Raw genomic sequence first — 10850 nt, 5'->3', positions numbered from 1 at the left:
AATATTTCATCTTCTGTATAGGATACAAAACTTTGTTCTAATCAACAGATAATCAACTCATCTTTATGACTCCTTGTTGATCACTCCCTCTTTCTTATATTTAGGTATCTATCTCTATCTATTCTATTCTTATATCTCCCTCAACACTATCTCCCTCTTACTAGTTATATGTATTTCTTCTAGTCATTTCTCCCTCTATAGTAATCATTAGGTACACTATCTGCCTCTAAGTAGATCTTCCATGTTTCTCCATTGTTCTCACTATGTTTGGTATTTTATATTTCTCCCTCTTTTTATTTCCCCCTCTTTGATAATAATGCCAAAGACTTTTCATCTCCACATTTAGATATGAACATTGTCAAATTCTCCCTCTATCACCTTACTTGTGACTAATCAATTGTTCTAGCTCTTTGATTACTTTAGGCAACTCATAAAGTAAGATCCGCTACATCAATGTCTAATCTATGTCAATCATCTTAGTTGATGTAGGACACTACTCATGCTTATTAAATAGCCTTGGATAGGGATATCACCCTTAGTTTACCTCTTAGATACTAATGAGCATTCTTAGGTAATGTTTTTTTAAAGATATCAACTATTTTCTCTTTTGTATTCACATATTTCATCTTCACCTCTTTGTCTTGAACTAACTCTCTCAAGTAATGATACTTGATTGAAATGTGCTTAGTCTTTGTATGCATCATATGTTTCTTTGATATATTTATAATACTTTTATTATCATAATAAAGTATCATAGGTTTAGTGATTTCCTCCTTCATACCTTTGAGTAGTTGTTTGATCCACCCAATGTTTGTACAATTTACTATAGCAACAACATATTCAGCTTCAATAGTATATTGAGATATGCAATTTTATTTCTTGCTAGTCCATGTAACCAACCTTTTTCCTAAGAAAAATTCTCCTCCATTAGTGCTCTTTTTATCATCAATGTTTCTAGCCCAATCAGCGTTAGTGTAGGCTCTCAACTCAAACTTCTCATTTTTCTTATAGTATAGATCATAGTCTTCTATTCTTTTTAGATATCTCATTATTTTGTTAACAACCATAAAATTATTCTCCCTAGGATTAGTAGAAAATTTTCAACTATTCCAATAGATAATGCAATATTAGGTCTTCTATGCTCTACATATTTCAATTTTCCAATCATAGACCTATACAATGTTTGACTCACCTCAGTTGAATCATCATTCTTTGCCAACTTGTGTCCTATCACCATAGGTGTGCTTACTAGCTTGGAATCTTCCAATCCAAAATCTTTTAGTATCTTGTTTACATATTTATACTGAGTGATGTTTATACCATATTTCATTTGATGTACTTGAAAACCCATAAAGAAATTGATCTCTCCAAACATAAACATCTCAAATTCTTTCTCCATTTCATTTGCGAAGGCTATACATAAAGTATCTTGACTTCCAAATATGATATCATTAACAAAAATTTTAGATAGTAAAATACCTTTTCCTTTTTTGTCTTCAAGTACAAATTGTTGTTATCATCAGTCCTTTCAAATCCAATCTTCACAAGATAATTGTGAAGCCTTTCATACCATGCTCTTGGTGTTTTCTTTAAACTATATAAAGCTTTGTATAGAGTACATACCATTTTTTTGTTGCTAGCATCAAAAATTTCTTTTGGCTATTCTATATAGATATCTTCTTCCAATATGTCATTAAAAAATGCTGATTTAACATTGTCAGATTTGAAGTTAGCCAAATTAGATAGCTCAAAAGTAGTAAGCCTACTTACTAGACCTTCAAGAGTTAGATTAAAACCTAGTATAAATCTTAGTTCTTGTATTATAGAAACTCTAATAACATATATGGATAGAAGTGTTCTCAAAAATTTTCTTGATATAGTATCAACATCTATCTTACCAGTGGCTCCTCTTATAGTATTAATAAAAATATTTATTCTAGAGCAATATTAAGCAACATTCTCACCTTCTTGCATCCTCATATCATCAAACTTACCTGTAAAACTTTTATATTTGGCTCTCAAAACATTTGGATCACCTCCATAGATGGTGTGAAGAGCATCCCACATCTTCTTTGCACTATCACAACCCTTGATGTAATAAAACTTGGTATAAATTAGGGCAAAGGCAATCTCCAACATTGTCTAATTGTGTTCTTTCTTATTTTTTAGATCTTCAGAAGTTAGGGCTCCAATAGGATCAACATGCTCAATGGTGATGGTAGATTATGCATGGTCTCCAAGACCTCCTAGGTGTAGCTTCATTAGACTCTCCCATGTAGGGAAGTTTTCCTTGTTAAGCTTAGGTACCTTTCTTTTTGACATCTTGATCTTTTGCTTCTAGTACCTTCAAACTAGTCCTCTTAAGCATATGTCTCTAATACCAATTGTTAGAATTCTTTAAAATAACTTGGGGGGGGGGGGGGGGGGGGTGTGAATCAGTTATCCAAGGTACAAATGTACAAATAAAACATTTCATAGCTTAGTGAACCCATATCCATAAAATATATTCATGCATCCATCCATTAGATCATACAATCACTTAAACTTGTATATTACTATTCTAGGTCAAAACAAATTTGTAAAAATGTAAACATGAAACATAACACATTTGACAATAGGATTTTATGTGGAAATCCAATTTGGAAAAACTCACCAGTAATATGCTAATGATTCTCACTCTTCTGACGTGATGCCCTATGAAAAGCCAACCCTATTAAAGGTTACAATACACACTATTAAATGTGACTTGGTTATAGAAATTTAGTCACTCTATTAGAACTGGGCCTTATTAGATGACTTTAGATCATTCACTTGGAATGTCATCTAGTTAAAGGATATACAAATAGCTGTTAGGTCAACCCTAATCCAAAGGATTTACCCTAGACTTATACAATGATTAGAAAGTAACAATAAGGCTTGATCTGATAAAAAATTACAACTCACTTACATATTACAGATCTCTATTTCAATCCTCCATTTTTCTTGTCTTTCACACACTTTAGCTCTAATACCTTGTTCACCCTTCAAGCATTCATACTCTTAAGCTTTCTTTCTTTTCTTTTCAATAGTAGTCTCTTTTTTTTGGTCATTGAATGTAGCAATACCTTAGACCTCTTGCCTAACTTAGGTTCTCAAACATGACCGACCTTGCTTCTAACTAGCCATCTCTATAAATAGAAAATTAAGATCTTTTATCGTTCAACCTCTATCATCCCATTTTAGGGTTAGCTAGGATTCTATGAATCTACCCATATTTTCATTTGAGTCCCTTCTAGAAACTTCTTCAATCCTCTTTGAAAATTTCTCAAAATGGTTTACCATGAATTTTGTGCCACCAACTCATGATAATTATCTTCCACACACCTCACAAAATTTTGGGAAAAAAAGGTCAGCTTAAATTTGTCAAATCTATGATTTAAATTGAATTTTGGCACTTGACATCAATATGTTGTCACTCAACTTCCAAATTGTTCTTCCACTCATCTACAACTAGATCACTTAGAAAGCACTAAATTTTACTCAAATTACACTATATCACTCAACATACACTAAAAATTCACTTTTCTCAACTCTAACTTATTTTTTCTCAACTTGTAGTAACTTTTCTTGGCACCTATTTTTCGCTTGTTCAAGTGAGATATACTTGATTCTTCTTACTTGTTCTTCTAGACATAGTCAATGTATCCAACCTTTACATCCTTAAGTAGATAATCAATACACTATGACATAATTGTCTTAACTAATCTCTATACTCCTTTTTCTTACCAAAACTCAACCTTTCCTCTAGGTGATTTTGTTATCTCATTTGATCATAACCTCCTCATCAATGAAACAAATGATAGTACTCAAATCAACTAGGTAGTTATCTTACTAGCAAGTAGCAGGTTTGACATCAGTGAAAAACAATGATTGAAACACTTCTCATACTTATGGAAATATATTTTCAACATAATGGCCTCCCTCCCTCTCTCTCCAAGAAATTCCTTAGTGTAATCCAACTCATAGAAGGCTGCTACTAGGTTACTTGAGGTAAAAGCTATTTTACCAAGCACCCAACTAGCCAGTGGATAAATAATACCAAGTGTAATGATGAGTGAAGTTTCCATTACTTCATATATCAAGAAATAGTCTCAAATCATCTTAGAATTATTTTCATAGCCAGCATCAATAATTTTTCCTATCATATCTAATGCTGATACTATTTCTACTATGGTCACTTGATGCTAGCTATAGTTCTACACATTTTGTAAAAATAAGATATCTGATAGATCTTTAGGCAGAACTGTTGAGGGAAGAAGCCAAGATAAGGGCCACACTAGTAGAAATAGAAGGCATGATCCTTCCCAACATGGATCCAATCAAAAAAAATATTGCACATGCAAAAAAATTGATCCATGACAAAAATTTCTCTATAGAAGATCACATGATGGAATTATCAGTAGAGGTGTAGATAGCTTTGCACATATCAAAAGTTTTCCAAGAGAATTGGGAAAAATCAATGTCCATAGTTTTGAAGGTACAAAATGATTTACTTTCACATTTTCGTGTTACCTTTTAGTTATGCATATTTTTGGCATTTGTGTCAAGAAAGGGGCAATGTAGAACATATGTCATATGTGAGGGAAAAATTGTATATACAAAGGATGAATACATGTACAGTATGAATGATGTATATACATAGTAAAAAATATGTTTACAATCCAATTTTGAAAAATAAAAAAAATAGAGTCAGAGGTTACTAAGAAGCAACATTAGCAGACAAAAGTCAAAACTAAGTTATAGACCTAGACATGTTGATAGGGGGAGTTTTGACATGTATTTTGAGTATTCAATATTTTGGTATGATAAGTGTTTTTTTCACTAATTCCAAAGGGGGATATTTTTGAACTAATGTTCAAATCATATATCTATTAGTAAGTTAACACTTAGTCAATTGGATATATTTCTATTGAGCTCTATAGTTGCTACAGAGCTTATCATACTACTAGTAGTGCAAACCAAGTGTTTCAATTTTTACAAATCCAATTAGTCTTATTGTAGTTTATGCCAAGCTTCAAGATGTCTATTGAGAATTTGAGATAGGGTATAGTGTTAACCAAGCTTTTTAGTGTCTACTAATATGCTAGAGTTAATGAAGTGAACAAAGGTAGTGTTGACTGATCCATTCAGTGTCAACTGAGTGTACTAAGTTCTTCAATGTTCATCGATTCATCCAATGTTGACTGAGTTCCTATTATCCCAAGTGATTAGTATGGACTGGGCATCTACTTCAACCAAGTTCTAGAGTTTTTTGAGTGTTGAAAAGTGTTGTCAAGTGTTAGAACATCATCTGAGTGGTCTTTAGAACCTAAGTTAGAGTAGTAAGCTAACTATGTGAAGATTGTTTGAATTTGGTATTGTAGTAAACTCTAGAAGGTAATTTATTGGATTGGTATATATATAATATATCTTTTCATATCCAATGTAATCATATTGAATAAGTAAGAATTAGATGAGTGCAAATTAAGAAGGCTACAAGTAATATAAGGAAAAGAAGAGACTTATCTACCATATTTAGGTGATCATTGTAATTCAAAGGAATCTCATTCAACAAACCAAGTTGTAGATCAGAGATCCACCAAAGATTCATCCTAATAGGTGCATCAGTAAAATCCTTTAACAAGGTGGACTTAATAGCCTCATTCCAAATATTCTAATAGAGTGCATACCTTATTGTATGTTGTAAATCCTTTCACAAGATGTACCTAATGGTACTTATTTCTCCTAACAAGGTAGATCACTACAAGTGATCAATTATAAGCTTTAATAGGCTAACTTTATAGTGCAATAATAAAATCTTGTGGATATCATCCCCACCCAAGTTTTACTTTCTATTTGGAACATTTCTGGGTTACCAAATATTGCATCATGTGTTATGAATGTTTTATTTCTTTCATTATTTTATGCATGTAATTAGATCAGATTATATGGTGGTGGTTTAATTGGTGAATTAAAGTATATGTTTTATTGGTTCCTAATTCACCTCCCCTCTTAGTCACCCAGTCTATACTAAATTTCCAAAAAGGTGATCATGTCATCTCAAACTAAGCAAGAGAGGTATGTATGGAACTATATATTTAATTGATACATCATACATAGATTCCTAACATGAAATGTGCCAAAGTTCATATTTGCATATGTAAAGATGCATAAGAATATATTTTTGAAAATAAATGGTACAAAAGAATCATTTATATAGTCAATATTGAACATTAGAAAAAATCGTCTACATTGACCAAGCATTGCAACATGGATTGATTACTTTAGAAGTAAAATGGTGTATAGGCAATGTTAGATGGAAGAAACCAAGTTATATAGTAAAGACCTAGTTTGAAGGCACCAATGGTGAATGAGATAGTTGGCTTCCACCAACCTAAGTACACAACATTAATGGAGACCCTTAATTGACCAAAAGGAGGTATATATCAAGTTTTGAAGACATTATTTCACACCTTGCATATAGGTTTTAGGAGCATAGATAAATTTGGAGATTAGAGTGACTAGCAAAATATTTTAAGGTGATTTGGAGAAAATATGAGATATGAAGATTGATCAAGTGAAGATTTGAAGTTGTGTCAAGTAATTTAGAAGAAAGAAAAGTTTTTGAACCCTAACAAAGAGATAATGATAAATTCATGCACCATTGGAATGAGCCAAGAGGTTAGTAACATTCAATTGGTGAACAGTGATGCTTTTCCTCCACCAAAGTTTCATGCTATTCTAGAAATTACAATGAAAGGAGATTCAATGGATGTGCTATCCTTGATACCCCCCAAGGTTTTTATGATTCATGATGTAAGGAGCTATTATATGTATGAGATTAGAGAAGTAGGAGATTATGAAATAAGAGAAGTATATGAGAAATTATGTAATGAATGAATCTTGAAGGATGAATTCAAATTTATTGAAAGGAAAGGGTTAACATGTGCCCTAGGGATCCCAAGAAATTTCAAGATTGAATGGATCAAAATTATTCTAAGAAAGATTCATTTCATGAAGATTTGGTTATAGAATGAACCTATAGAGGTCATGAAGAAAATAATTCACAAAGTTTTAGGCTATTCAATCCTAGACATGAAGAAAAGCATGTGATTCCTAAGTCAAGAAGAAGTTGAAGAGAATATAGGTGTCAAGTGGAATGGATGAGGTTTGTCCATTACAAAAATTTTTGATCCATTAGTCAAATTTTTAGTGTGGGTTATAGCTCACAAATTTTGCCACCCAAGCTGACTAAACTGTGTGCCATGTATGGAAGTGAATCAAGCATGGAAAGTAGTGATGAAAGATAATGAATATGATATTTCTAAAACTCAAAGATCAATTCACAAAAAATCTAACATTCATTAGAAAATAAAAGAATTCAATGTGTAAGTTTGGATATTCCTCATTAGGTGTATTTTATTTTGTATACAAAAACATTTTCTTGGTATTAGTGATTTTTTTGGGAACAAAACAAACCCATGACAAGAAAAATAAGTGAATACATTACACAATTAGGAGAAAACTTTGAGAATGTCATGGATACGTATTTTGAGGAATTCAAGAAAAGAATGAAGATGAGAATGAGAATACTTGAAGAATTGGTAAATAGGTATTACAATGATATATGTTTTCTAGTAGATACAAATAATACATGTGTACAAAAATTAAAGCCAAGGAAGGCTTGGTTACAAGGTTTTTATTATAAAATTGATAGTAACTTGGTGAATGCAAACATTGTTGCATTATTGAAAGAAGAAATAGACACATAGACTAAATCTTTTGGAAAATATGAGGAAGCTAAGGCCATAATAACTATGAATATTAAGATAGTTTCAAAGGACAAGAAAAAGAAGAGAACAATTGAAGACCTAGAGGCAAAACTAGGCACCCTAGGTAAAGGCTAGGAACTGTTGCAAATCATACAAGGTCTTGGAGAAGATGACAAAAAGGGTAGTGGTGATGAGGAAGAGGAAGAAGAAGAAGGAGATAAGGGTAAAGCCCTAGTTATTGCTAGTCCACCTAGAAAGAAGGCTAAAAGGATTGAAAAGAATCCAATGGTGACACACCTCTCTACTCCACGACCAACTAAGCCAAGGACAAGGGCAACTATAAGTGTTGAGAAGATTGAAAAACAAAGAATAGTAGAGAATACTAAGACCAATGAATCTAAAGCAAAAAGAAGGAGATTGGTCAAAGGACCACCTACAAGAAAGACATAATCCATTGATGAGGTATGTGTAAATCTTAGAAGATCTTCAGGATTTTCCAAATTTAGATTTGTGAAATATGATAGATTAGATAATATTGATAGAAGCAAAGTTGAGGAGGCCATGATAGATGTGATTTCTAATCATAAGTTATCTCCAATAAAATTAAGAATAAGATACCTACAAATTTGTATGACAGACTTGAAAGAAGGTAGTAATAGGTAGAAGTGGAAGAGAAAAAGATAAGAACTAACACTCTAGACAAGGTTATGCTAGTTCTATCACAAGATCAGATGGAAACATTTTTGGAGAATTACATGATTTTTTTTTTCCTAAGTATATAATGTTTTTAATATTAAAAAATAAAATTGAAGTTGTAGGATTGCAAGATGAATTGCTTTGGAAAATCATTTTTGGGTTATCCACCAAGGTAGTAGATATAGAGAAAGGAATATAGATAATGACCATTGAAGATGATCACAATAGTGGAGAAAGTTTAGGTGTGATGAGTCTATAAGGAATCATGTCATCACTACTACATTCTAACACCCCTAACATTCTAGTCTCATGAAGATAGTTAAATAGTCATATACAAAGATGAAGGAAACAAGTGTAGAAAGTCAAATTGTGTATATTTGGTAGTATATAGTATATGAACGCAACTATTATTATCTCAAGTACTGATGCACCAATATGACCAAGTGGTGAAACCCCTCACAAACTCTCAAAGTAGTTCCAAGCAACAACACTCACTACTACAAAAAACACAATATATTACTAAATAAACTACTAAAAAATGTAGATATGTGACTAATTTTGATCACGTGAGCAATGGTAGTTGATTGCTAGACATTTATCTCCCAACCAAATTTATGACTACAATTTTTTAATCATTGATTAGGTCATTGATTTAGTCATTTATTGTTGTTACTTGGTAGTTTATATGGTAGTTTATTTGGTAGTTTTTTGGGTAGTATATATGGTAGTTGATTTGGTATTATATTTGGTAGTTTTTTGTGAATTATATATGGTAGTATATTTAGTAGTATATATGGTAGTATATTTGGTAGTCTATTTGGTAGTTTATTTGGTAGTTTATTTAATCATTAATTTAGTCATATTAGGGCACAATGGAATTGAACCACCATCCTCCTACTTATAAAGCAGGTGCTCTTCCATTGAGTTAGTGCCCTATAAAGAATAATGCGAAAAATTGACAGAGTTGTCTTCCCAACATTAGATCTACCATAATAATGGTCATTGTAACATGATATACTCTTCTCAAAGAACAAAAATTTTAGTTATTATGAAAAAAAATAATCTAAATTTTTATTAATAACAATTCAACAATTTTAAATTCTTTTGTTCAAGCATTTTAAAATTATATTTCATTTCAATTACACTTCTGTAAATTATTGTAGCGATAGACTCTTATAAAATATAATTTGGACCACTTTGGCCACACACAAGTATTGTTTCTTGTGCTAACATCTCAGAAAAATATACAAATGATTATGTAATTTATGTCAAGAAAATAGACCTTTGCATTAAATAAAAGCATCCAACCCCATTAAAAAACCACATCTATTTAAAACTATGAAACACTATCAATTGAAATACTCACTTTTTAACATATGGAGGTACCAATGGATCAAATCTTTCCTCTTCCTTATGCTCAAGTGGGTGCTAAAAATGTTCATTACACCTAATGTTGACATTTATTGAACCTTAGTTTACAAACAACATAAAAATAGGAATTTGATAAAAATAAGACACATGAAAAGAAAATTTTTATCAATGATCTATAATTAAGTTATTCCTAGTAATAGGGAAAGTTTTGTCAATTCATAAATGTAACAAAGCACTAATTAATATTGTCAATTTTTTCTTAATTCAACTATTTTTTTAATATATTATTTTACTAGCTAACTCCTAGCCACACCCATAATCAAGAAATAGGCTGACCATTGGCACCATTGGCACACACCTGTCTATCTAACATCAAATCTCCAAGAAACAAAATAAAACATTGCTAAATGATGTAAAATAGGTTTGGAATAGAAAATAGCATTATTGGTAACCCAACCAGGTCTCCCTACCCAAAGAAGTCCTTAATATTCACTAAACTATATTATTAATTTATTTCTCAGGGCTGATTTCTTACTCCTCAGTTTCAAGTTTGTAACTAAGATTGTTAAAATGAGATGCATATTATAATTATAATATGGATTATTGGATCAATAGTTAGTCGTAAAAAATTTAGCAAAAAACTTTAGCTTATGTTAATTTTGTTAATATTTTCTTAATTCAACTAGTGATTTTATATAATATTTTGGTAGCTAGCCCCCTACCACACCCATGATCCAGAAATATACTGGCCATTCTCACACACCCCATCCATCTATCCTCCAAAATCCAAGAAACACAATAAAGCATTGCTAAAATGTCAAGAAATAGCTTTGAGATGGAAAACAACATTGTTAAAAAAAATTCCTTCATAAAGATCTCTAGAGAAAAATCATTTCAGCCATCTAACATGAAGATAGAAAACTATATAAAATAAGAAGATTTTATTTGAAGAAAAAAAATCTACCATTCCAGATGCCCATATTTACCATTTCC

Source organism: Cupressus sempervirens, chromosome 4 (genome assembly GCF_028749045.1).
Source record: "Cupressus sempervirens isolate cs-2001-9-10 chromosome 4, ASM2874904v1, whole genome shotgun sequence".
Classification (NCBI taxonomy): Eukaryota; Viridiplantae; Streptophyta; class Pinopsida; order Cupressales; family Cupressaceae; genus Cupressus; species Cupressus sempervirens.
The sequence above is the reverse complement of the archived record's forward strand: the minus strand, read 5'-3'. Positions refer to the sequence as shown.